The sequence below is a fragment of the Pseudophryne corroboree genome, chromosome 5 (genome assembly GCF_028390025.1).
Source record: "Pseudophryne corroboree isolate aPseCor3 chromosome 5, aPseCor3.hap2, whole genome shotgun sequence".
In the NCBI taxonomy this organism is placed as follows: Eukaryota; Metazoa; Chordata; class Amphibia; order Anura; family Myobatrachidae; genus Pseudophryne; species Pseudophryne corroboree.
The window spans coordinates 825,147,486-825,174,793 of NC_086448.1; the positions used below are offsets into that span (position 1 = coordinate 825,147,486).

General features: G+C 47.4%; 3 pseudogenes; 1 reads left to right on the top strand and 2 right to left on the bottom strand.

Annotated features, from left to right (window-relative positions):
- LOC134928606 (kinesin-like protein KIF9) overlaps window positions 1-27,308 on the top strand; it is a 372,888-nt pseudogene that overhangs the window by 220,730 nt on the left and 124,850 nt on the right.
- Window positions 22,946-23,063, bottom strand: LOC134930252 (5S ribosomal RNA; annotated as a pseudogene).
- On the bottom strand, window positions 23,221-23,338 carry LOC134929878 (5S ribosomal RNA; annotated as a pseudogene).

A 27,308-nucleotide genomic window follows, 5' to 3' on the forward strand; every position in this document is an offset into this window, starting at 1 on the left:
TGGAGGAGGGTCATAGGGGGAGGAGCCAGTGCACACCAGCTAGTTCAAGCTTTTACTTTTGTGCCCAGTCTCCTGCGGAGCCGCTATTCCCCATGGTCCTTACGGAGTCCCAGCATCCACTACGGACTATGAGAAATAGAATTATCGGTAAGTAAATTCTTATTTTTTTTCTGCAGTCTTCATTATTTGAGCCTCTGGAAACGGTGGGGATGAAATATCTCACCTTGAAGGTGGTCCTTCTCCTGGCTCTGGCCTCGGCCAGACGGGTGTCGGAACTTGGGGCTCTCTTTCTTTTCGACCTCCTTACCTGGTGTTTCATGCTGATAGGGCCGTGCTCCGTACTCGCATGTCTTTTCTACCTAAGGTGGTGTCTGATTTTCATTTCAGTCAGCCACTTGTGGTTCCGGCCTTCTCGGTGGACTCTCCGGATTCGAGATCGTTGGATGTTGTCAGGGCACTCAAGATCTATGTGGATAGGTCGTCGGACATTCGGAAGTCGGACTCTTTATGTATTCTATACGATGCTGCCCGCCGTGGTTGACCGGTTTTCTAAGCAGACTTTGTCCCGATGGAGTCGTCTGACCATCAGACAAGCTTAATTGGCAGCTTCTCTGAAGTTTTCGTCTTCACTTTCGAAGCATGCTACACCATCTGTGGAGCCCTCGTCGGCGACTGCCCACGGGGTCTCCATGACTACTTTATGTCGGGCGGCTACTTGGTCGGGCCGACATACGTTTGTCAAATTTTACAGGTTTGACAATTTTGCGGCCTTTGCATCGCAATTCGGCCGAGCGGTTTTACAGGACTCTCAGCGCTCTCCCACCCGTTTTGGGAGCTCTGGGACTTCCCCATTGTAACTGCGCTCCAGTGGCCCCTAGTGGATGAAGGAGAAATCAGGATTTTGGTACTTACCGATAAATCCCTTTCTCCGATTCCACAGGGGCCACTGGAAGCCCATCCAGCGCTGTTTCCTCCTTTTTTTGTTTAACGGTTTGCAGATCACTATGTGTCTGCTTGTTTGGTTCAGGTTAACCTTTTGTTTGGTTAGGTTTCCAGCTGTGTTTCGTGTTATCCTGGTTTAAATGGCAGCGTTAACCTCCTCTACTTTAACGTTTGTTTATTCCAGCTCTCCTCGGGCACAGTTTTACGTAGACTGGCTTGGAGGGGGAACATAGTAGGGGAGGAGCTAGCCACCAGTTATATTCACATGGTCGACCATGTTATGGTCGACCATGTTATGGTCGACAGTCATTAGGTCGACCACTATTGGTCGACATTGACATGGTCGACATGAAAATGGTCGACACATTAAAGGTCGACACATGAAAAGGTCGACATGAGTTTTTTAAACTTTTTTTTCTTTTGGGGAACTTTTCCATACTTTACGATCCACATGGACTACGATTGGAACGGTAAAGTGTGCCGAGCGAAGCGAAGGCACCATGCCCGAAGCATGGCGAGCGAAGCGAGCCATGCGAGGGGACGCGGTGCACTAATTGGGGTTCCCAGTCACTTTACGCAAAAAACGACACCAAAAAAAGTAAAAAAACTCATGTCGATCTTTTCATATGTCGACCTTTCATGTGTCGACCATTTTCACGTGTCGACCATGTGTCCATGTCGACCATGTCAATGTCGAACAATAGTGGTCGACCTAATGACTGTCGACCATAATATGGTCGACCATTCATACCGGAACCGCTAGCCACAGTGTTAGAGTTTTAAAGTGCCAGTTCTCAGTTACTGCCTACTATTTCCCCATTGTAACTGCGCTCCAGTGGCCCCTGTGGAATCGGAGAAAGGGATTTATCGGTAAGTACCAAAATCCTGATTTTCCTACCATTGCCTCCAACGGTACTTAAACGGAAATACTCTGGCCCGGCGTTCAAATCCTTTAGACCTCAGCCCCTTCGAGGCCGTGGTAGAGGAACAGCCACGCCTGGTAGACGAGGTCGAGGACGTGGTTTTCAACAAACCACCACCAGTCGTCAGGACGCTAAGGTCACCGACAAGCCAGTGGCATGACGGGCTCCCAGCCCATCTCGGATCTCCAGTTGTGGGGGCACGCCTTCAGACGTTCCATTTGGCGTGGTTCCAGACATCCACAGATGGGTGGATCCGCAATTTAGTGTTAAAAGGTTACAAAGTAGAGTTAGACTATCTCCCGCCACTGCGGTTTTTCAAGACAGGACTGCCTGTGGCTGACGACAAGAGGGCGGTTCTGCAAATTGCCATTCAGTCTCTGCTGGATTCAGCAGTTTTGATTCCGGTCCCTGTACACCAACAAGGTCAGGGTTATTATTCCAGTCTGTTTGTGGTACCAAAGCCGGATGGCTCGGTCAGGCCAATATTGAACTTAAAGGGCCTCAATCAGTACGTCACTTACTACAGGTTCAAGATGGAATCTCTGCGGTCAGTAATTGCAGGTTTAGAGCCACAGGAATTCATGATTGCGCTGGATCTCAAGGATGCGTACTTACACATTCCGATTTGGCCACCTCATCAGAGGTTCTTGCGTTTTGCGATACGGCAAAACCATTACCAGTTTCAGGCTCTACCGTTTGGCCTCTCGTCAGCGCCTCGGGTATTCACCAAAGTGATGTCTGTGATGATAGCTCATCTCAGATCCCTGGGAGTGATAATAGTTCCGTACTTGGACGATCTGCTCATCAAAGCTCCGTCTCAACAGATGCTCCTCCAACATGCGTTGCTGACGTACAATGTACTAGTTCAGCACGGTTGGATTGTCAACTTCAAGAAATCACATCTGATTCCGTCTCAACGACTTCAATTCCTAGGAATGATTCTCGATACGGTAGTTCAAAGAATTTACCTACCAGAACAAAAAGTACAGAGTATTCGTCATCTGAAACAATTAGTGCTCAAGCCACGCACAGTCTCGGTACATTTGTGCATTCGCCTGTTAGGCACAATGGTGGCGGCTTTCGAAGCGCTTCAGTTCGGAAGATTTCACTCACGTGCTTTTTAACTGGATGTGTTCGCACAGTGGTCGGGCTCGCATCTGCAGATTCACCACAGGGTGAGGTTGTCTCCACGGGCCAGAGTATCTCTCCTCTGGTGGCTCAAAGTACACAATCTAACCGCAGGGAAACGGTTCGGCGCCTGGAATTGGATAATTCTAACGACGGATGCGAGTCTCAGAGGTTGGGGAGCTTGTTGTCCAAAATTGTCAGCTCCAGGGTTTCTGGGCGGCTCACGAAAGATTGCGGTCTATAAATGTCCTGGAATTCCGGGCAATTTACAATGCGCTACGACAAGCAGTGCACATGCTCCGGTCTCAGACTATCCAGGTGCAGTCAGACAACGCGACGGCGGTCGCGTACATCAACAAATGAGGAACGAGAAGCCACATGGCAATGCGGGAAGTAGCTTGAATCCTCATTTGGCCCGAGCCTCACCAAGTGATATTGTCGGCAGTGTTCATTCCGGGAGTGGACAACTGGGAGGCAGATTATCTCAGCCGCCGGGATTTTCATCCAGGAGAATGGGCATGAAATCCAGAAGTGTTTCACATGTTGGTCCAGAGGTGGGGGTACCCACAAGTGGATCTGATGGCATCGCGCCACAATCACCAAACGCCCCAGTATGTGTCCAGAACGCGAGATCCAAAGGCAGTGGCGGTGGATGCTCTCACAATCGCGTGTCCGTACAGCCTCGTGTATCTGTTTCCACCATTTCCGCTGCTCCCTCTGTGGCTAAAACGGATCAAACGAGAGTCCGCCACAGTGATACTAGTGGCGCCTCATTGACCTCGGAGAGCTTGGTTCTCGGATCTCCGCGGACTACTCACAGACGATCCTTGGCCGCTCCCGCTACGTCCGAACTTGTTACAACAGGGTCCGTTCCTTTACCCCGATTTAGCGTGGCTGCGTTTGACGGGGTGGCTGTTGAGACCGCCTTCTTAAGAGGAGAGGGCATTCCAGAATCGGTTATACCAACCATGTTACGTGCTAGGAAGCCAGTTACGGCAGCTCATTATTACAGAATTTGGCGTGCCTATATAGGTTGGTGTGTAGCTCAGAAGTTTCCGACATCATCTTTCAAGTTATCCCGTCTTTTGTTATTTCTACAGACAGGGTTGGATGGAGGACTGCGTTTATCTACACTAAAGGTGCAGGTCTCTGCTCTATTGCCGTCTGTACACACCTTTCTGCAAGGTGTCCTCAGAGTACAGCCTCCATTCATTCCACCTGCAGCGGCATGGGACTTGAATCTGGTTTTAGATTTTTTACAGTCTTCATATTTTGAACCCTTACAACAAGTGGATGTTAAGTTTCTCACTTGGAAATCAATTATTCTCCTAGCCTTAGCTTCGGCAAGGCGTGTTTCAGATTTGGGTGCCTTGTCATGCAAGCCACCGTATTTGGTGTTTCATGATGACAGAGCTGAACTTCGGACGAATCCCGCTTTCTTCCCAAAGGTAGTGTCATCTTTTCACATCAATCAACCAATAGTCATTCCTGTGTTAACAGGAGATTCTGGAACTTTGGATGTGGTATGCGCACTACGCGTTTATGTATCCAGAACGTCTACAGTTCGTAAGACGGATACGTTGTTTGTTCTCTATGATGCTGCCAAGATGGGTTGGCCAGCTTCTAAGCAGACCTTATCCAGATGGATAAAACTGACCATACGTCAGGCTTACATTCATGCTAGGTTACAGCCGCCTACATCAGTAACAGCTCATTCCACACGTTCTGTGGGAACTTCATGGGCAGCTGGCCGTGGGGCTTCTACGACGCAGCTTTGCCGCGTGGCTACGTGGTCATCAGTGCACACGTTTGTGCGCTTTTGGAAGTTTGATACGTTTGCGGCATCAGCATCTAGCTTTGGCCGCCTAGTGTTACAGGTGCCAAACAGCTCTCCCGCTCAAGGGGGAAGCTTTGGTACGTCCCAAGTGTACTCCAGTGACCCCTAGTGGATGAAAAAGAAAAAAGGATTTTGGTACTTACCAGGTAAATCCTTTTCTTTGAATCCATAGGTGGCACTGGACGCCCACCCAGAGCAGTTTTACCTGGTTTGTGGTCAGTTCAGTGGATCTTATGGTAACACATTCTCTCCGATTTGTTCAAATTTTCAAGTTCTATCGGTTATGGTGTCAACTGTTTAGTTGTCAGTAACGTTATGTGTCAACTTTAATGTTGTCCGTTATGTTATCATGTTAACTGTTATTCTCCATTGTTCATCCTCTCTATCGCTCCTGTTCGGCTCAGTAAAAAACACTGAGGTACTCTGGGAATATGGAGGGGAGGAGAGTTACTAAATTTAAATATTCAGTGCCTTGTTCTGCTAAAGCCGTCCATATCCCAAGAGTACTCCAGTGCCCCCTATGGATTCAAAGAAAAGGATTTACTTGGTAAGTACCAAAATCCTATTTCTCTTACGTCCTGGAGGATGCTGGGGACTCCGTAAGGACCATGGGGGTATAGACGGGCTCCGCAGGAGATATGGGCACTCTAAATGAACTTTTAGTATGGGTGGGCACTGGCTCCTCCCTCTATGCCCCTCCTCCAGACCTCAGTTAGATTCTGTGCCCAGAGGAGAATGGGTGCACTACAGGGGAGCTCTACTGAGTTTCTCTGATAAAAGAATTTTGTTAGGTTTTTTATTTTCAGGGAGCACTGCTGGCATCAGGCTCCCTGTATCGTGGGACTGAGGAGAGAGAAGCAGACCTACTTATGCTGCATTCACACCGCAAATGCCGGGTCCTACCCGGTAAGACAAACGTGTACTTACCGGGTGGGATCCGGCATTTGCGCTCCGTTGCAGGCTTCCCGACCCGGCAATATACCGGGTCGGTTGCCATGACAACGGAGGCCGCAGCAGCAGCAGGGGCGGGGGTGGAGGCGGCGTCGGGAGATGAGCTCATCTCCAGCGCCGCCTCTCCCTATCTTGTGAATGGGAACCGTGTCGCATCGACACGGCTCCCATTCACACCGCACCTGACCCGGTAATCAACCCGGGTAAAACCCTTCTTTTTTACCGGGTTGATTTACCGGGTCAGGCGACCCGCTAAATCGCCCAGTGTGCTTTCACATCGCACACTGACCCGGTTCGACACGGCAATATGCCGTGTCGGTACCGGGTTATTTGTGCGATGTGAAAGGGGTATTAGGTGATAGGCTCTGCTTCTTAGGCTACTGGACACCATTAGCTCCAGAGGGATCGGAACGCAGGTCTCCCCCCGCCGTTTGTCTCACAGCCGCGCCGCCGCCCTCCTCACAGAGCCGGAAGATAGAAGCCGGGTGAGTATAAGAAGAAAGAAGACTTCAGATCTTCACTGAGGTAACGCTGCGCGCCATTGCTCCCACACGTTACACACATGACAGGCACTGATGGGTGCAGGGCGCAGGGGGGGCGCCCTGGGCAGCAATATATACTTCTATTTTGGCATGTTATGACACATAGGGGCTGCGGAGTCAGTGGATGTGTTAATCCCCCGCCATTAATTGTGAATTTGAGCGGGACTGAAGCCCGCCACTAGAGGGGGCGGAGCTTGGTCGCACAGCACTAACCAGCGCCATTTTCTCCACAGTATACTGAAAAGAAGCTGTCTCCCCGGACTCTCCCCTGCAGATAGGTGATACAGGGCTGAAAAAGAGGGGGTGGGGGCACATTTTGGCACAGTGAGTGTTTTACACGATTGAATATATATAAAAGCGCTATATCTGGGAATTCTTTCCAGTGTCAGTTGGTGCTGGGGTGTGTGCTGGCATACTCTCTCTCTGTCTCTCCAAAGGGCCTTGTTGGGGAACTGTCCCCTTGTAGATATTTCCCGGTGTGTGTGTACGGGTGTCGGTACGCGTGTGTCGGCATGTCTGAAGCGGAAGGCTCATCCAAGGAGGAGGTGGAGCAGATGATTGTGGTGTCTCTGTCGGCAACGCCGACTCATGATTGGTATGATATGTGTAATATTTTAAATGCTAATGTGACCTTATTGCATAAGAGAATGGACAAAGCTGAGTCCGAGGAAGCAGCAGGGAGTCAATCCGCGGATTCGACTGAGTCACAGGGTCTCAAAAGCGTCCCTTATCACAAATAGTAGACACTGATACCGACACGGATTCTGACTCCAGTGTCGACTATGATGAGGCAAGGTTACACCCTAAGGTGACCAAAAGTATTCATTATATGATTATGGCAATAAAATATGTTTCTCTAACGTCCTAAGTGGATGCTGGGGACTCCGTAAGGACCATGGGGAATAGCGGCTCCGCAGGAGACTGGGCACATCTAAAGAAAGCTTTAGGACTATCTGGTGTGCACTGGCTCCTCCCCCTATGACCCTCCTCCAAGCCTCAGTTAGATCTGTGTGCCCGAACGAGAAGGGTGCACACTAGGGGCTCTCCTGAGCTTCTTAGTGAAAGTTTTAGTTTAGGTTTTTTATTTTCAGTGAGACCTGCTGGCAACAGGCTCACTGCATCGAGGGACTAAGGGGAGAAGAAGCGAACTCACCTGCGTGCAGAGTGGATTGGGCTTCTTAGGCTACTGGACATTAGCTCCAGAGGGACGATCACAGGCCCAGCCTGGATGGGTCCCAGAGCCGCGCCGCCGGCCCCCTTACAGAGCCAGAAGGCAGAAGAGGTCCGGAAAATCGGCGGCAGAAGACGTCCTGTCTTCAACAAGGTAGCGCACAGCACTGCAGCTGTGCGCCATTGCTCTCAGCACACTTCACACTCCGGTCACTGAGGGTGCAGGGCGCTGGGGGGGGGCGCCCTGAGACGCAATAAAAAACACCTTGGATGGCAAAAAATGCATCACATATAGCTCCTGGGCTATATGGATGCATTTAACCCCTGCCAGAATACATAGAAAAACGGGAGATAAGGCCGCCGATAAGGGGGCGGAGCCTATCTCCTCAGCACACTGGCGCCATTTTCCCTCACAGCTCCGTTGGAGGGAAGCTCCCTGTCTCTCCCCTGCAGTCACTACACTACAGAAAGGGTTAAAAAAGAGAGGGGGGGGCACTAATTACGCGCAGTATTAAAGATACAGCAGCTATAAGGGGAAAAACACTTATATAAGGTTATCCCTGTATATATATAGCGCTCTGGTGTGTGCTGGCAAACTCTCCCTCTGTCTCCCCAAAGGGCTAGTGGGGTCCTGTCCTCTATCAGAGCATTCCCTGTGTGTGTGCTATATGTCGGTACGTTTGTGTCGACATGTATGAGGAGAAAAATGATGTGGAGACGGAGCAGATTGCCTGTAATAGTGATGTCACCCCCTAGGGGGTCGACACCTGAGTGGATGAACTGTTGGAAGGAATTACGTGACAGTGTCAGCTCTGTATAAAAGACAGTGGTTGACATGAGACAGCCGGCTACTCAGCTTGGGCCTGTCCAGACGTCTCATAGGCCGTCGGGCTCTAAAGCGCCCGTTACCTCAGATGGCAGATATAGACGCCGACACGGATACTGACTCCAGTGTCGACGGTGAAGAGACAAATGTGACTTCCAGTAGAGCCACACGTTACATGATTGAGGCAATGAAAAATGTTTTACACATTTCTGATAATACGAGTACCACCAAAAAGGGGTATTATGTTCGGTGAGGAAAAACTACCTGTAGTTTTCCTGAATCTGAGAAATTAAATGAGGTGTGTGATGATGCGTGGTTTTCCCCCGATAACAACTGATAATTTCTAAAATGTTATTGGCATTATATCCTTTCCCGCCAGAGGTTAGGGTGCGTTGGGAAACACCCCCTAGGGTGGATAAAGCGCTCACACGCTTGTAAGGGCTCTACCCTCTCCTGAGATGGCCGCCTTAAGGATCCTGCTGATAGAAAGCAGGAGGGTATCCTAAAATGTATTTACACACATACTGGTGTTATACTGCGACCAGCAATCGCCTCAGCCTGGATGTGCAGTGCTGGGTTGGCGTGGTCGGATTCCCTGACTAAAAATATTGATACCCTAGATAGGGACAGTATATTTTTGCCTATAGAGCATTTAAAAGATGCATTTCTATATATGCGTGATGCACAGCGGAATATTTGCCGACTGGCATCAAGTCTAAGTGCGTTGTCCATTTCTACCAGTAGAAGGTTATGGACACGTCAGTGGTCAGGTGATGCGTATTCCAAACGGCATTTGGAAGTATTGCCTTATTAAAGGGAGGAGTTATTTGGGGTCGGTCTTTCAGACCTGGTGGCCACGGCAACAGCTGGGAAATCCACGTTTGTACCCCAGGTCGCCTCTCAACATGAGAAGACGCCGTATTATCAGGCGCAGTCTTTTCGTGGACAAGCGGGCAAAAGGTTCCTCATTTCTGCCCCGTGACAGAGGGAGAGGAAAAAGGCTGCAGAAATCAGCCAGTTCCCAGGAACAGAAACCCTCTCCCGCCTCTGCCAAGCCCTCAGTATGACGCTGGGGCTTTACAAGCAGAATCAGGCACGGTGGGGGGCCCGTCTCAATTAATTTCAGCGCGCAGTGGGCTCACTCGCAAGTAGACCCCTGGATCCTTCAGGTGATATCTCAGGGGTACAAATTAGAATTCGAGACGTCTCCCCCTCGCCGTTTCCTAAAGTCGGCTTTACCGATGTCTCCTTCTGACAGGGAGACAGTTGGAAGCCATTCACAAGCTGTATTCCCAGCAGGTGATAATCAAGGTACCCCTCCTGCAACAGGGAACGGGGTATTATTCCACACTGTTGTGGTACCGAAGCCGGACGGCTCGGTGAGACCGATTCTAAATCTAAAATCTTTGAACACTTACATACAGAGGTTCAAATTCAAGATTGAGTCACTCAGAGCAGTGATTGCGAACCTGGAAGAAGGGGACTACATGATGTCTCGGGACATCAAGGATGCTTACCTTCATGTCAAAATTTACCCTTCTCATCAAGGGTACCTCAGGTTTATGGTACAGAACTGTCACTATCAGTTCAGACGCTGCCGTATGGATGGTCCACGGCACCCCGGGTCTTTACCAAGGTAATGGGCGAAATGATGATATTCCTTCGAAGGAAGGGAATTTTAGTTATCCCTTACTTGGACGATTCCCTGATAAGGGTATGATCCAGGGAACAGTTGGAGGTCGGTGTAGCACTATCTCAGGTAGTGTTGCGGCAGCACGATTGGATTCTCAATATTCCAAAATCGCAGCTGGTTCCGACGACTTGTCTTCTGTTCCTAGGGATGATCCTGGACACAGTCCAGAAAAAGGTGTTTCTCCCGGAGGAGAAAGCCAGGGAGTTATCCGAGCTAGTCAGGAACCTCCTAAAACCGAGCCAAGTCTCAGTGCATCAATGCACAAGGGTTCTGGGTAAAATGGTGGCTTCCTACGATGCAATCCCATTCGGCAGATTCCACGCAAGAACTTTCCAGTGGGACCTGCTGGACAAATGGTCCGGGTCGCATCTTCAGATGCATCAGCGGATAACCCTGTCACCAAGGACAAGGGTGTCCCTCCTGTGGTGGTTGCAGAGTGCTCATCTTCTAGAGGGCCGCAGATTCGGCATTCAGGACTGGGTCCTGGTGACCACGGATGCCAGCCTGCGAGGCTGGGGAGCAGTCACACAGGGAAGGAATATCCAGGGCTTATGGTCAAGCCTGGAGACATCACTTCACATAAATATCCTGAAGCTAAGGGCCATTTACAATGCTCTAAGCTTAGCAAGACCTCTGCTTCAAGGTCAGCCGGTGTTGATCCAGTCGGACAACATCACGGCAGTCACCCACGTAAACAGACAGGGTGGCACAAGAAGCAGGAGGGCAATGGCAGAAGCTGCAAGGATTCTTCGCTGGGCGGAAAATCATGTGATAGCACTGTCAGCAGTATTCATTCCGGGAGTGGACGACTGGGAAGCAGACTTCCTCAGCATGACCTCCACCCGGGAGAGTGGGGACTTCACCCAGAAGTCGTCCACATGATTATAAACCGTTGGGAAAAACTCGTCAGGTATTGCGCCAGGTCAAGGGACCCTCAGGCAATAGCTGTAGACGCTCTGGTAACACCGTGGGTGTACCAGTCAGTGTATGTGTTCCCTCCTCTGCCTCTCATACCCAAGGTACTGAGATTGATAAGATGGAGAGGAGTAAGCACTATATTCGTGGCTCCGGATTGGCCAAGAAGGACTTGGTAACCGGAACTTCAAGAGATGCTCACGGAGGATCCGTGGCCTCTACCTCTAAGAAGGGACCTGCTCCAGCAAGGACCCTGTCTGTTCCAAGACTTACCGCGGCTGCGTTTGACGGCATGGCGGTTGAACGCCGGATCCTGAAGGAAAAAAGGCATTCCGGATGAAGTCATCCCTATCCTGATCAAAGCCAGGAAGGATGTAACCGCAAAACATTATCACCGCATTTGGCGAAAATATGTTGCGTGGTGCGAGGCCAGTAAGGCCCGACGGAGGAAATTCAACAGGGTCGATTCCTACATTTCCTGCAAACAGGAGTGTCTATGGGCCTGAAATTGGGGTCCATTAAGGTTCAAATTTCGGCCCTGTCAATTTTCTTCCAAAAAGAACTAGCTTCAGTCTCTGAAGTTCAGACGTTGTAAAAGGGGTACTGCATATACAGCCTCCTTTTGTGCCTCCAGTGGCACTTTGGGATCTCAATGTAGTTTTTGGGTTCCAAAAGTCACATTGGTTTGAACCACTTAAATCTGTGGAGTTAAAATATCTCACATGGAAAGTGGTCATGCTGTTGGCCCTGGCCTGGGCCAGGCGCGTGTCAGAATTGGCGGCTTTATCCTGTAAAAGCCCTTATCTGATTTGCCATTCGGACAGGGCGGAATTGAGGACTCGTCCTCAGTTTCTCCCTAAGGTGGTTTCAGCGTTTCACCTGAACCAACCTATTGTGGTGCCTGCGGCTACTAGGGACTTGGAGGACTCCAAGTTGCTAGACGTTGTCAGGGCCCTGAAAATATATGTTTCCAGGACGGCTGGAGTCAGGAAAACTGACTCGCTGTTTATCCTGTATGCACCCAACAAGCTGGGTGCTCCTGCTTCTAAGCAGACTATTGCTCGTTGGATTTGTAGTACAATTCAGCTTGCACATTCTGTGGCAGGCCTGCCACAGCCAAAAATCTGTAAATGCCCACTCCACAAGGAAGGTGGGCTCATCTTGGGCGGCTGCCCGAGGGGTCTCGGCTTTACAACTTTGCCGAGCAGCTACTTGGTCAGGAGCAAATACGTTTGTAAAATTCTACAAAATTGATACCCTGGCTGAGGAGGACCTGGAGTTCTCTCATTTGGTGCTGCAGAGTCATCCGCACTCTCCCGCCCGTTTGGGAGCTTTGGTATAATCCCCATGGTCCTTACGGAGTCCTCAGCATCCACTTAGGACGTTAGAGAAAATAAGAATTTACTTACCGATAATTCTATTTCTCGTAGTCCGTAGTGGATGCTGGGTGCCCATCCCAAGTGCGGATTGTCTGCAATACTGGTACATAGTTATTGTTACCAAAAAAAAAAAAAAAAATCGGGTTATTGCTGTAGTGAGCCATCTTTTTTAGAGGCTCCTCTGTTATCATGCTGTTAACTGGGTTCAGATCACAAGTTGTACGGTGTGATTGGTGTGGCTGGTATGAGTCTTACCCGGGATTCAAGATCCTTCCTTATTGTGTACGCTCGTCCGGGCACAGTATCCTAACTGAGGCTTGGAGGAGGGTCATAGGGGGAGGAGCCAGTGCACACCAGATAGTCCTAAAGCTTTCTTTAGATGTGCCCAGTCTCCTGCGGAGCCGCTATTCCCCATGGTCCTTACGGAGTCCCCAGCATCCACTACGGACTACGAGAAATAGAATTATCGGTAAGTAAATTCTTATTTTTGCATATCACTGATGACCCCTCTGTTCCTGACACGAGGGTGCGCATGTATAAGGAAAAGAAATCTGAGGTAACGTTTCCTCATGAACTAAACAAATTATTTGAAAAAGCTTGGGAAACTCCAGACAAAAAAATGCAGATTCCCAAGAGGATCCTTATGGCGTATCCTTTCCCTGCAAAAGACAGGGTACGTTGGGAATCCTCGCCCAGGGTGGACAAGGCATTAACGCGTCTGTCCAAGAAGGTGGCGTTACCGTCTCCTGACACCGCGGCCCTTAAGGATCCTGCGGATCGTAGACAGGAGACTACCTTAAAGTCTATTTATGCTCATACAGGGACTTTACTCAGACCGGCAATAGCGTCGGCATGGGTCTGTAGCGCTGTTGCAGCATGGACAGATATCTAGTTGGCTGACATGGATACCCTGGACAGGGATACCATTGTACTGACTTTAGGTCACATTAAGGATGCAGTCTTGTATATGAGAGACGCTCAAAGAGACGTGGGACTGCTTGGTTCCAGAGCCAATGCCATGGCAATTTTGTCGAGACGAGCTCTGTGGACCCGCCAATGGTCGGGTGATGTTGACTCAAAAAAGCATGTGGAGGTTTTACCTTACAAGGGTGAAGTTTTGTTTGGGGATGGTCTCGCGGACCTGGTCTCCACAGCTACCGCAGGTAAATCTACACTTTTTGTTGCCCCACAGCAAAAGAAAACCCCACAATATCAGATGCAGTCCTTTCGGTAGCATAAGTCCAGAAGAGGTCGGGGCTCCTCTTTCCTCGCCAGAGGTAGAGGTAAGAGAACACCTGCTTCGGCTAGTTCCCAGGAGCAGAAGTCCTCCCTGTCGTCTGCTAAATCCACCGCATGACGCTGGGGCTCCACAGAGGGAGTCCGCATCGGTGGGGCACGTCTTCGATTCTTCAGCCAGGTCGGGTTCTATCAGGCGTGGATCCTTGGGCGTTGTAAATTGTATCCCAAGGTTACAAACTGGAGTTCGAGGAGGTGCCCCCTCGCCGATTTCTCAAGTCGGCCTTGCCAACCTCTTCCCCGGAGAGGGGAGTGGTATTAGATGCAATTCAAAAGCTGTATCAACAGCAAGTGATTGTCAAGGTTCCCCTAGGCCAACGGGGAAAAGGGTACTATTCAATACTGTTTGTGGTCCCGAAGCCGGATGGTTCGGTCAGACCAATTTTGAATCTAAAATCCCTAAACCTATACTTGAAAAAGTTCAATTTCAAGATGGAATCACTCCGGTCTGTGATATCCAGTCTGGAAGCAGGGGAATTTATGGTATCGCTGGACGTGAAGGATGCCTACCTTCATGTCCCTATTTTTCCTCTTCATCGAGAATACCTGCGTTTCGTGGTACAGGACTGTCATTACCAGTTTCAGACGTTGCCGTTTGGTCTTTCCACGGCCCGAGAATTTTCACCAAGGTAATGGCGGAAATGATGGCGCTCCTGCGCAAGCAGGGTGTCACAATTATCCCGTACTTGGACGATCTCCTGATAAAGGCGAGATCAAGGGATCAATTACTGAAAAGCGTGTCACTCTCACTGAGAGTGTTGCATCAACACGGTTGGATTCTCAATCTGCCAAAGTCTCAGTTGCTTCCAACGACTCGACTGTCATTCCTAGGCATGATTTTGGACACGGATCAGAAGAGGGTTTTTCTACCAATAGAGAAAGCCCAGGACATCCAGAACATGGTCAGGGACCTGCTAAAGCCAAAAAGAGTGTCTGTTCACCAATGCACTCGAGTTCTGGGAAAAATGGTGTCAGCCTACGAGGCCATCCCCTTTGACAGGTTCCATGCGAGGACGTTTCAGTGGGACTTTCTCGACAAATGGTCAGGGTCCCATCCGCACCTTCGTCAAAAGATAAGCCTGTCCCCCAGGGCCAGGGTGTCTCTCCTGTGGTGGCTGCAGAGTGCTCACCTTCTAGAAGGTCGCAGGTTCGGCATTCAAGACTGGGTTCTGGTGACCACGGACGCGAGCCTCCGAGGATGTGGAGCAGTCACAAAAGGAAGACATTATCAGGGGATATGGTCAAGCCAGCAGGCTTGTCTAATCATCAACGTACTGGAATTGAGGGCCATATACAACGGCCTACGACAAGCGGAGTATCTTCTTCGTGACCTACCGGTTCTGATTCAGTCAGACAACGTCACAGCAGTGGCTCATGTAAACCGCCAAGACGGGACAAGGTACAGAGTGGCAATGGCGGAAGCCGCCAGAATTCTGCGCTGGGCAGAAAATCACGTAAGTGTTCTGTCAGCAGTCTTCATTCCGGGAGTGGACAAATGGGAAGCAGACTTCCTCAGCAGGCACGATCTCCATCCAGGAGAGTGGGGACTTCATCAGAGATAGCAAGTCTTTGGGGACTTCCTCAAATAGACATGATGGCGTCACGCCTCAACAAAAAGCTTCGGAGGTATTGTGCCAAGTCAAGGGATCCTCAGGCAGTAGCGGTAGACGCCCTAGTGACACCATGGGTGTTTCAGTCGGTCTACGTGTTCCCTCCTCTGCCTCTCATCTCAAAAGTGTTGAGTGTCATAAGACGAAACAGAGTACAAGTGATACTCGTGGTTCCAGATTGGCCTCGAAGGGCCTGGTATTCGGATCTTCAGGAGATGCTCACGGAATATCTGTGGCCTCTTCCTCTCAGGGAAGACCTGTTGCAGCGGTTGCGTTTGACGGCATAGCGGTTGAACACCGAATCCTTGCTGAGAGAGGTATTCTGGAGGAAGTTATCCCTACTCTGATAGGAAGGAAGTAACGGCGAAGCGTTATCACCGTATCTGGAGGAAGTATGTTTCTTGGTGTGAAACCAAGAACGCTCCTACGGAAGATTTCCATCTGGGCCGTTTTCTCCACTTCCTTCAGACGGGAGTGAATATGGGCCTAAAATTAGGCTCCATTAAGGTACAGATTTCGTCCCTATCTATATTTTTTCAAAAGGAATTGGCTTCTCTCCCAGGAGTCCAAACTTTCGTGAAGGGAGTGCTGCACATCCAGCCTCCTTTTGTGCCACCAGAGGCACCATGGGACCTTAACGTGGTGTTACAGTTCCTTAAATCACACTGGTTTGAACCTCTTCATACGGTGGAATTAAAACTTCTCACCTGGAAGGTGGTTATGTTATTAGCCTTGACATCTGCACGGCGGGTGTCGGAGTTGGCGGCCTTGTCTCACAAGAGCCCCTACTTGATTTTTCTTGTGGATAGAGCAGAGCTGAGGACTCGTCCTCATTTTCTACCTAAGGTGGTCTCCTTTTTTCATATGAACCAACCTATTGTGGTGCCTGTGGCTACGGGTGACTTGGACGACTCCAAGTCCCTGGATGTAGTCAGGGCCTTAAAAATTTACGTAGCCAGGACGGCTAGGGTTAGGAAAACAGAGGCTCTGTTTGTCCTGTATGCAGCCAACAAGATTGGCGCACCTGCTTCTAAGCAGACTATTGCTCGCTGGATCTGTAACACGATTCAGCAGGCTCATTCTACGGCTGGATTGCCGGTACCAAATTCGGTAAAGGCCCATTCCACTAGGAAGGAGGGCTCTTCTTGGGCGGCTGCCCGAGGCGTCTCGGCATTACAGTTGTGCCGAGCAGCTACTTGGTCGGGTTCAAACACTTTTGCTAAATTCTACAAGTTTGATACCCTGGCTGATGAGGACCTCGCGTTTGCTCAATCGGTGCTGCAGAGTCATCCGCACTCTCCCACCCGGTTTGGAGCTTTGATATAAACCCCATGGTCCTTACGGAGTCCCCAGCATCCTCTAGGACGTAAGAGAAAATAAGATTTTACTCACCGGTAAATCTATTTCTCGTAGTCCGTAGAGGATGCTGGGCGCCCGTCCCAGTGCGGACTAAATCTGCAAGACTTGTTTATAGTTGTTGCTTACATAAGGGTTATGTTACAGTTGGAATCGGCCTTTGACTGATACTGTTTTTTTTTCTTTTTTCTTTCATACTGTTAACTGGTTGCGTATGTTCTAAGTTATATGGTATGATTGGTGTGGGCTGCTATGAATCTTGCCCTTAGATTTACAAAATCCTTTCCTCGTAGTGTCCTTCTCCTCTGGGCACAGTTTCTCTAACTGAGGTCTGGAGGAGGGGCATAGAGGGAGGAGCCAGTGCACACCCATACTAAAAGTTCTTTTAGAGTGCACATATCTCCTGCGGAGCCAGTCTATACCCCCATGGTCGTTACGGAGTCCCCAGCATCCTCTACGGACTAGGAGAAAAAGATTTACCGGTAGGTTTAAAATCTTATTTTTATCTTATCATAACCAAGGCGTATTTGGATGTAATATAATCTGCTGTATGTATCATATCTAATTACATTTCATTGAATATTAACTGTTTATTTCACTTAAATAATTACATTTATATTCAGCGCTGTTCTGTCCTCTGTTTTCCAGGGTTCCCCTCGTCCTCAGCCGAGTCCATTAATGTCTCTGCTACTCCTGTTACTGTCATGTCCCTGTAAGGACTCTGCCATTCTCAGTAATGTATTTCTCATCTCTAGGAGGAAACTGCAGCACTGTTCTTGTGGCAAATGTGTATGGTGAGGCGGAGCAGATCAATGAGACCGTGAGTATCTTGCGGCACAGTCTGGGAAGAGAGAACATCACCAAGCAACAGCCAGCATGGATTTCTGTACATTGTATATTATGCTGACCTGAGCAGGAACTTGGAGAGTGGGCCGCTGTCAGAGCCGGCCTTAGGCATAGGCAAACTAGGCAAATGCCTAGGGCATTTGGTATGCCTAGGGGCACAAGCAGATTCTGCTGATTAAACTGATATGTGGCATTCCTATATTCTGTGTGCGACTGCGGCTGTATCTGCATACGAAATGCTACATTGCGTGTATTCCTGAAAATCACTGTAATGTAGCATTTTGTATGCAGATACAGCCACAGTCAGACACAGAATATAGGCATGCTGCATATTATTTTAATTAGCAGAAGCTCCTTGTGCATCCTAGTGACATAGCAATGGATTTTTCATAAACAAAAGTCTCCAGACGTTAGCAGAGCTGCCAGCTGACTCGTGCCAGGCATTTCCTGCAGAACTAGCGGCGGTGCTAGGGGGCACCAGCCAAATCTTGCCTAGGGCATCATATTGGTTAGGGCCGGCTCTAGCCGCTGTAGATGGAGAACATTATATAGTGTTTGCAAGTGTTTCACGTTGTGACTCACGGACACTTTACGTTGGAGTTACAGCCTACTGGCCTATAAAATATAATATGTATGTGGAAAAAAAACTGACTAAATCATGAGGCTTTGTCTTAAGAGTATACAGAGAAGGGTGACTAGTTATAGGGGGTATGGAAAAATCAAACGCCTCCAGAGTAAGAGTTATTACGCTGGAAAAGAGAAGATTAAGGGGGTATATAATCACTGCAGAAATATATCAGTGGCCCACATACAAAGTTCTGTGAAAACCTGTTCAGTTTAAGCCCCCACAGACAGGATTCTTTGCTGTAAGAGCAGTGGGATGCTCCCCCAAGTGTTAGAAGAGACTGAAGATAAGCTTAGGAAACACTGGACAAAAGACATACATTGTGTAATTAATGCCACTGTTGTACTACACAATATACTGCAGTTGTTGGTCCAGAACGGGGTCAGGAATACGGCACCACAGAGATTTTGGCAAGATAACTGATACGTTTAAAGCAGCAGTTCATTTCTCTTTCATCCACTAGGGGACACTGGAGTCCTATACAGTAGGGGTGTGAAGCCTTGAACCGGAGGTGTGGCACAATCTAAAATTAGCATTGTCTGCACAGCCGGTTCCTCCCCCTTCACATCCCTCCTCCCTCAGTTTGAAAAATTGTGCTGAGGTGTAGCACGTGGGAGCACAGAGCTCTTGACAAAAGATCTAAAAGGGGCTGCGTAACCCTAATAAAAGGGGAACAAGGCTGCCTAATATAACAGAGACAAAGATCCCTATTAAAGGGACCTGCCTCTCTACACAGGAGATCCTCCAGCCTTCTAACAGTGAGTACTGGTGAAGGAAGAAGGTAGCTTAGGCTAGGGTACTTCATGTATTTTATAATTATTATTTTTTTCTTTCTTGAAAGTAAAACTTTCATAACACTGATTCCCTCCTAATGAAAGATAGACCCCCTATTGCATATACAGCGGCGAGCGCGGGAGAGGAGTGCGGCGCGGGACTGAGCCCTTTCTCCCTGTGAGCAGGGAGCGACGGCAGGGAGGCGCGCTGCTCGGCGATCACCACCAGCCGAGGAGACGGAGCACAGGCGCCGCTACGGGGTTGTCACGGCGCGCGCCGGCCAGCGGGTCCGGAGCGCGCCGGATAGCGGGGAAAGTGTGTTCGCCGAGCGCCGATGGCTCGGCGCGCACCAGCCAGCGGGCGACGGGAGGTGGAAGAGCGCACGGGGGCAGGCGCCCACCAAATCTCCGTTGTTGAAGAACGGCAAGTGCTTTTTCACTGAACAAGGGGGGTTGCTTGTTACATATGTGGGGCGCACATTTAATGGGGGCCATATTTAATGATTATGGCTTCACAGTGAGGTAATGGATGGGTCCTCCCCCTCCCCCCAGAGAATTAAGGAAAAGGGCTGCTTATTTCAAAATTAGCTCCCCCTGCTGTACTACCTGCATAGTGCATAGAAACATATAGCAGAGTGATAGTTAGACAACAGCTCCCTCTGCTGGTGTCAAATATATTTACAGTATATGAGGATCTCCTGAAAAGTAATACAACTTTACAATTTATATTTTCAAGGGACTTCTGTTGCAAAGATCCCGCAGAAAATTCACAGAAGCAAGCGAATACCAACTTTAACATCGTAGCTGAGTTACAGTTGGGGGTGTGAGGATTGCGAGTCGGCTGGTGTTTTATTTTTATTTATTTAAAAAAAAAAAATTAATTAAAATAAGGATATTGGCCTGCTCCCTCTTTATATACGAAAGGGACAGTAAATTGCCAGCCGGATCCAATACCTTCGCTTCCGTCATCTCCCAGTCTTTCTCTTCCTAGTTTAAAGGGTGAAAGCGCGGCGGGTTACCCTAGTACAGGGTTTTCAAAACAACATGTCTAAGGCAACCAAGACCTGTTATGTTTGTACGAAGTGTAACAAGAAGAGCACGCGGGTTGGCAGCTCCGGGGTGTGCGACTCCTGCTTAGACAAGGACGTTCCACCTGGGAGCAGTGCTCTGGCTAAGGCATGGGAAGACAACCTGGCTAATAGAATCTCCATAGAGATGGCAGAATCGCGCAAGCAGCAATCGAAATGGGCTGCGGGATTCTCAAAGACGATGGAGGAATTTCTCATCAGATTAACGCCGCCCGCACACGCAGACACAAGTGTGTGCAAGGCTGTTAAAAGGACTCTCCCTATGATACCAGAATCAGAAGAGGAAGAGGGTTTTCTTCTTGATACGGAGGAAGGTGAATTAATTGAACCTAACCTAGACGCCGACTTTCCAGAGGAGGACTCGGCAATCTCAGGTCTAGACTCCTTAATTGACGCGGTAAAAAAGAGATCTTAAGCTTTAAAGACGAGGAAATACGGGAGCCGGAAGATTTCGATTTGTTCGAATCCCAGAAGCCGCGTTCAGCAGTGTTTCCCATACCTAAATCCCTCCAATCGCAGATAGAGGAGGCTTGGAAACAGCCTGACAAACGGTTTCAATTTCCGAAACGATTTCAGGTAACTTATCCCCTACCTATGGGTGTAATGGACAAGTGGGAGACTCCGCCGGTAGTGGACGCCTCACTAGGACGGTTGTCAAAAAAGACAATTTTACCGATTCCTAACGTAACTACTTTAAAGGATGCGTCGGAACGTAAAGTTGACACGCCGCTAAAAACAATTTTTGTTGCAGCTGGTGCAGCGCAGAGACCTGCGATCGTCTGTGCTTGGGTCAACAAGGCCATGGGTGCATGGTCCGGCCGTATAGTGCAAGCTATTGAGGAGGAAAATAGCTTAGAAGAGATTACCCAACTGGCGGAACACATTCGGGAATCGGCATCGTACTTATGTCAGGCTTCTAAAGATATTAGCAGAATAACATCGCGCATATCTGCATCGGCCATATCGGCTAGACGGATTTTATGGCTCAGCGAATGGCAGGGAGACTCCGAGACCAAAAGGGCAGTAGAAACCATCCCCTTTGTAGGGGAGATGCTTTTCGGACCAGAATTAAACAAGTGGATTTCGCAGGCTACAGCGGGGAAGTCCACTTTTCTGCCTACTCCTTATACGAGAACCGCTCCGCAGACTAGGAGAGGTTATTCGGGTCCAGCATTTACTTCATTTAGATCTGTCCTTTCAAGCCAGAGGAAGGGGTTTCGGTACACAACCACGTGGGGGCAGAGGTAGAGGCCGCTCACAAGCCGCAACCAGAAAGCACGATAAACCTGCTGACAAGACCGTGGCATGATGGCCTCCCAGCTCACCTGGGGTCCCCCTTGGTGGGCGGCCGACTGGAAGGTTTTCAGGACATCTGGGCCAAAACCTCACCAGAACTTTGGGTGAACAATTAATCTCTCAGTGATACAAGCTGGAATTTCAACAGAGGCCTCACAGTCAGTTTTTTACAACAGGATTGCCTCGGTGCCCTCAAAAGGCAGGGGCACTACGGACAGCAATTCTCAAATTGCTACAAGCAGAGGTCATTATTCCGGTTCCCGCTTCTCAGAGAGGAACGGGGTTCTATTCCAATCTTTTTTATCGTGCCAAAGTCAGACGGGACGGTCAGACCAATACTCAATTTAAAAGTTTTCAACCAGTTTTTAAGAGTCTACAAATTCAAGATGGAATCAGTCCAATCAGTCATTGCAGGCTTAGAAGAGGGCGAGTTCATGGTATCCATGGACATAAAGGATGCATATCTGCATATTCCAATCTGGACTCCTCACCAGGGTTACTTAAGGTTGGCACTGGTGGCGGATCACTACCAATTCCGGGCCTTGCCGTTCGGTCTAGCATCAGCCCCAAGAATTTTCACAAAGATCATGGCGATCATGGTTGCAGGACTGAGACTGTTGGGAGTCACGATTATACCTTATCTGGACGATTTACTGATCAAGGCTCCATCTCAGACTCATATACAGATAAATTCAATATGGAACCGCACTAGTCTTAACAATCTAAACAAAATATAGAAATACCATAAAGAAACCAATATATATGCAGTTGGCAAAAAAGTTTTAAACTGCTGATAATTGGCGGTGCTCCCAGGAATTCTGTAGACTGGACTACAATTGAAAAGGAGAGAAAAGACAAAAAACCCTTGTTTGGGAGCACTCGTTTGTTATGATTAATATGATGTGAGTAGAATAAGTAATAAAATGGAATAAAACTTAACCTTTAATTGTTTCTTGAATAAAAATAAATAAATGTGAAATGATTTTGAGACTCGTGTCTGATATTTGAAGAAAAGAACTTGTTTGACCTTTTTAGCAAATGAGGTACAAGTTACTTAGAGAAGGTGAAAATATCAGAAGGAATGTGTTTGATGGATACCATAGTGTTCTGATGAAATAAAGTGTATTCAGAACAATCACTGTATATGCCTTGGAATGAAGGTTTTCAATGGAAGCGTGATGTGGTAGCAAGATTAAGTTGGCAAACAGAGGCCCTCATTCCGAGTCGTTCGCTCGGTAATTTTCATCGCATCGCAGTGATTTTCCGCTTAGTGCGCATGCGCAATGTTCGCACTGCGACTGCGCCAAGTAATTTAGCAATGAAGAAAGTAATTTTACTCACGGCTTTTTCTTCGCTCCGGCGATCGTAGTGTGATTGACAGGAAATGGGTGTTACTGGGCGGAAACAGGCCGTTTTATGGGCGTGTGGGAAAAAACGCTACCGTTTCCGGAAAAAATGCGGGAGTGGCTGGAGAAACGGAGGAGTGTCTGGGCGAACGCTGGGTGTGTTTGTGACGTCAAACCAGGAACGACAAGCACTGAACTGATCGCAGATGCCGAGTAAGTCTGAAGCTACTCTGAAACTGCTAAGAAGTTTGTAATCGCAATATTGCGATTACTTCGTTCGCAATTTTAAGAAGCTAAGATTCACTCCCAGTAGGCGGCGGCTTAGCGTGTGCAACTCTGCTAAAATCGCCTTGCGAGCGATCAACTCGGAATGAGGGCCAGAATCTCTTGAGAAAGAAAAGGGGGCCCACTGCACCTGGTATTCTCAGGGGGTTTCCCTTCCTGATACTGGCCAGGCCATACCTGCTTAGCTTCCGATATCGGACAAGATCGGGCGCATTCAGGGTAGTATGGCCGTGGGCCTGTTGTTAGAAATGTGAGAAAAAGAGATGAGAGGAAATCCACTCCTATTGTCTGTACTGTACATAAATCAGAACCATGAATAGTCCGGGAGTGTTTTTCCAGAAACAGAAGTAGTAGTATGAAAGCGTTTAGATGAGATTTGTCCTTTAAAAAGGGGGCCCACCGCACCTGGTATTCTCAGGAGGTTATCCTTCCTAGTACTGACCAGGCCATGCCTGCTTAGCTTCCGAGATTGGACAAGATCGGGCGTATTCAGGGTAGTATGGCCGTGGGCCAGTATAAAGGAAAATAAATGAAAAGGGAGAGTATAATGCTTACTGTACTTCACACTCAACCAAGGCCACAGATAGTCCCAAATTGGTATTTCCAGAAAAAGGTGTGTCAGGATGATTCTGAGTGTCTGGGATTGATAGAGATGTAGTGTAGTAGGTAAAGTTTGGCAAGTAGTAAACTCTCATGAAAATTACTGAGAAGTGATGCGTGGTATATGTGTATATCTTAATCCTTGGACTGGGAGAAAATATTATTGATAACTGATAAATGAAAAGAAATAAAGATAAATATTCGAGCTCAGAGAAAGGCTTATAGATGGTTCAATGATAATCAGCACAAAACTTACTGGCCCCCTGAAGGGAAATCAGATAAGTAGTCATGTGCTGGCAAAGAGCTCAAGGCTGGCTCATGGATAGTGTATATGGTCTCATAGTGAAAATGAGGTTGATCTATACCAATTTGTTATAGAGCAAAACTGAGAAATATCTCAGAAGTAATGAAATGACAATTAACACAATAATTGCTGGTCCCCTGAAGGAAAACTAGGTGAGTGATCATATGTTGGTAAGGAGCTCAAGGCTGGCTCACAAATGGTACTATTAACCTTATATTCAGAGTGAGAAAGATTAGTACCAAGTATCAAATATTCAATGATAAATGCCAACAAATAGAAAATACTACCATGAATACACTTGTGTGTTGAAATCACAACAAATAGAAAATGCTACCATAAATACACTTGTGTGTTGAAATCACGGTTGAATACCTGAATCTAAAACCTTAGAGGCATAGGCGGGTATTAAGACAAAATTGTGCAGATTACTATCCGCAAATATAGTGTAATTACTAAAACAGAGGGGAGTGTAGTTGTACACTAAGATCTAGTGTCTGCTACCACTGCCACTGGGTATGCGGACAAGCCCTTTTATGTATAAGCACAGATTTAAATCCTGCTGGTCTAATACAGATTACCGCAGCACTGGGATCAAATATAGTAGCAAACGGGTATATGCTCGAATATACAGTCAGTGTTAGGCAGCGGATTGATTACTCATTGTACTCTATTAGTTCCCGCTGCACGCTTGTAACCCTGGTGGTCTAGTGTCAGTTACCGCGGCCACAAGGTATGCGGCGAACGTTGTCCGGGTCTCCTCTGTTCACAGTCCCGCTACAGTGATTGAGCGCGGCCGCCCGCTTCCGGGATGGGCGTGGCCGCGATGACGTCACTGCGGACGTTCTCTCGACGTACGTTTCACCTGATTGGGCTTGGTCACGAGAGCCTCTCTCTACTGCTCTCCTGTGGCCAGTACTTAACTGTTGAGATGACCAATGAATTTGTCACTTGGATTTGACTGACTGATGGTTGAACCTATCAGATCTCGAGTGGGATGATCAGTGGAATCCATTTTGGAAAAGGGAAAAGGGAAGGGAAAAGGGAAGGATGGGGAATGAAATGAAGGAGTGTGAGTGTGATCATTGTGAATGTGAGTGAAAGTAGGGAGAAAGTAAATGGATGGATAAAGAAATGAAAATAGAAATGATGAGGAGATGATGTTTGAAATGGAGTGTATAAATGAAATGAAAGTAATAATAATAATAAAAATAAATATAATTATGTAGAATAAATATAATAATAATGATAGTAAGTGTGGATAATAATAAATAAATAAAATAAATAAAAATAAATATATATAAAAATAAATAATAATAAAAATAAAAAAATATAAAAATAAATAAAGTAAATGTGAATGTAAAATGAATATAAGAATGAAAGTAAATAAATATAAAAATAATAATGATAATGAAAATAAAAAGAAATAATTATAAAATGAAAATAATTATGAATGATAAAGATGAATAGATACAAAAATGAATGTGCATTAAATATAATTGATGAAAATAAATATGAATAGAAATATAAAGATAAATATGTATAAACTGAGATGGATGAGTGAGGGTGTGCTGCGTGGAGATGAAAGAGAATGGAGCTGTTAGTTGGTGCGTGGTGAGAAGGGGAAGGGGTTGTAGCTACAATGTGAGGATTATAGTGCGGAAAATGGGTGTGATGTGTGGAAGGAGTGGAAGATAAATGATACTATGAATGTGGGTATGTAGATGGGAGAGTGTGTGAGTATTGTGTTGAGTGTTGTCTGAAAAGAAGTGATGAATGTGAGGGGAAAATGTGAGCAGAATGGATGGGGTCTGGAGGGCCTGTGGCAAGTGAAGGGAAAGAGTTGGGGTTGCTGGCTGGTGGAAAAATGAAAAAGTGGGGGGGGGAATGAGCAAAGGGACACACAAAAACCATTGTGTGCTGTGGAGGATTGAAGGAGGGGGAAAACAGGGAGGAAAGGGGTAGATAGGAAAAAGAGAGAAGGAAAAGAGGTTTTGGAATGTGATGGGGAATTGTGAAGAAGGAAAGGAGAGGGGAGGAGAAAATGGAAAAGAAAGAAAGAGTGGTGGAAAGAGAAAGAAAGAAGGGGAAGAAAAGAGCAGGAGGAGAGGGAAAGGGAGATGGAAAAGGGGGGGTTTTGGAGAGAAGGAAGGAAAAGATAGGGGTTGAATTGAGGGTGTGGAGGAGGAACAGGGTGGTGATGGGGAATGGACAGGAATGGGGGTGGGAAGGGAGCAGAATGGGTGGATATTGAAGTTATGTGGGCAGGAAGATGCTGTAATTGATGTATTCATTTAAACCTTTGGGCATCAGAGTGTCCAGCTTGAAGATCCATTTGGATTCCTTTTTCTGGAGTGCCTTGCTGTAATCTCCGCCTCTTAATCCCATTTTTATATGTTCCAGACCTGAGAAATGTAGATCTTCTGTTCGACTGTCATGGAAACGTAGAAAATGTCTGGTGAGCTTCTTGAATTGGGCTAAGTCTGATTTAGCATTTCTCACCGAACTGATATGTTCAAGTGCCCTGACTTTGAACATGCGAGATGTCATGCCCACGTACCTTAAGTTACAGGTACATGAGATGCAATAGATCACATTCTCTGTCCTACAGTTGAAAAAATCTTGCACTGTGATCTGCTGATTGAATCTGTCCAAGATTGACGTAAGGTTAGAAATGTGTGGGCACAATTTACATTTGCCGCAAGGGTAACTGCCTTTGAGAGGTCTTGGCTTTGAGGGCTGCGAGAAATAACTTCTTACCAGTTTATCTTTTAAGTTTGGTGCCCTCCTCCAGCTCATGTTGATGTTCTGGCCAATATGGTCCGAGATGTCCTCATCCATTTTCAGGATGTGCCAATGGGTTTGCAGGATTTTTCTTGCATCTTTCCAATTCTTACAGAAGTCACCGATAAAGCGTAGGGTGCTTTTATCTTCCTTAGTTTTTGTAGTAGGGAAGACCAAAGAGTCCCGTTCTACTTTCTGCACTTCAGATTTGGCCCTTTTAATAAGTCTGTTGCTTTATCCTCGTTCTTTCAATCTTGCAGCCAAATCAATGCTTTTGGTTTGAAAAGTGAATTCTTCAGTACAATTCCTTTTAAGTCTAAGGAATTCCCCTTTAGGAATATTTTTAATGGTTGATGGAAAATGGCTGCTAGTTGAATGAAGTAAGCTGTTTGTTGAAGTCTCTTTCCTGAAGATTTCAGTGGCTATTGTGTTGGTCTCATCTCGATATATCCTGAGATCGAGGAATGGGATGGAAGATTTGCTGCTGGTATATGTAAATTTCATATTGATCTGATTGGTATTGAGAGAAACTTTACTTGCTACCAAAAGTCCACAAAAATGTGGACAATCCACCTAAACGACCCATTATATCAGGTAATGGGGGCCTTCTAGAAAAAGCCAGCTGCTTCCTTGATGTCCATTTGCGACAACATGTCTTTACTCTTCCTTCATATGTGAAGGATACGATTGATGTCCTGAAGAAAATCCAAGGTATACGATTGGAAGACTCCCACATAATGGTTGGATTAGATGTTGAATCTCTATACACATCCATCAAACACGATTTGGGCATCAA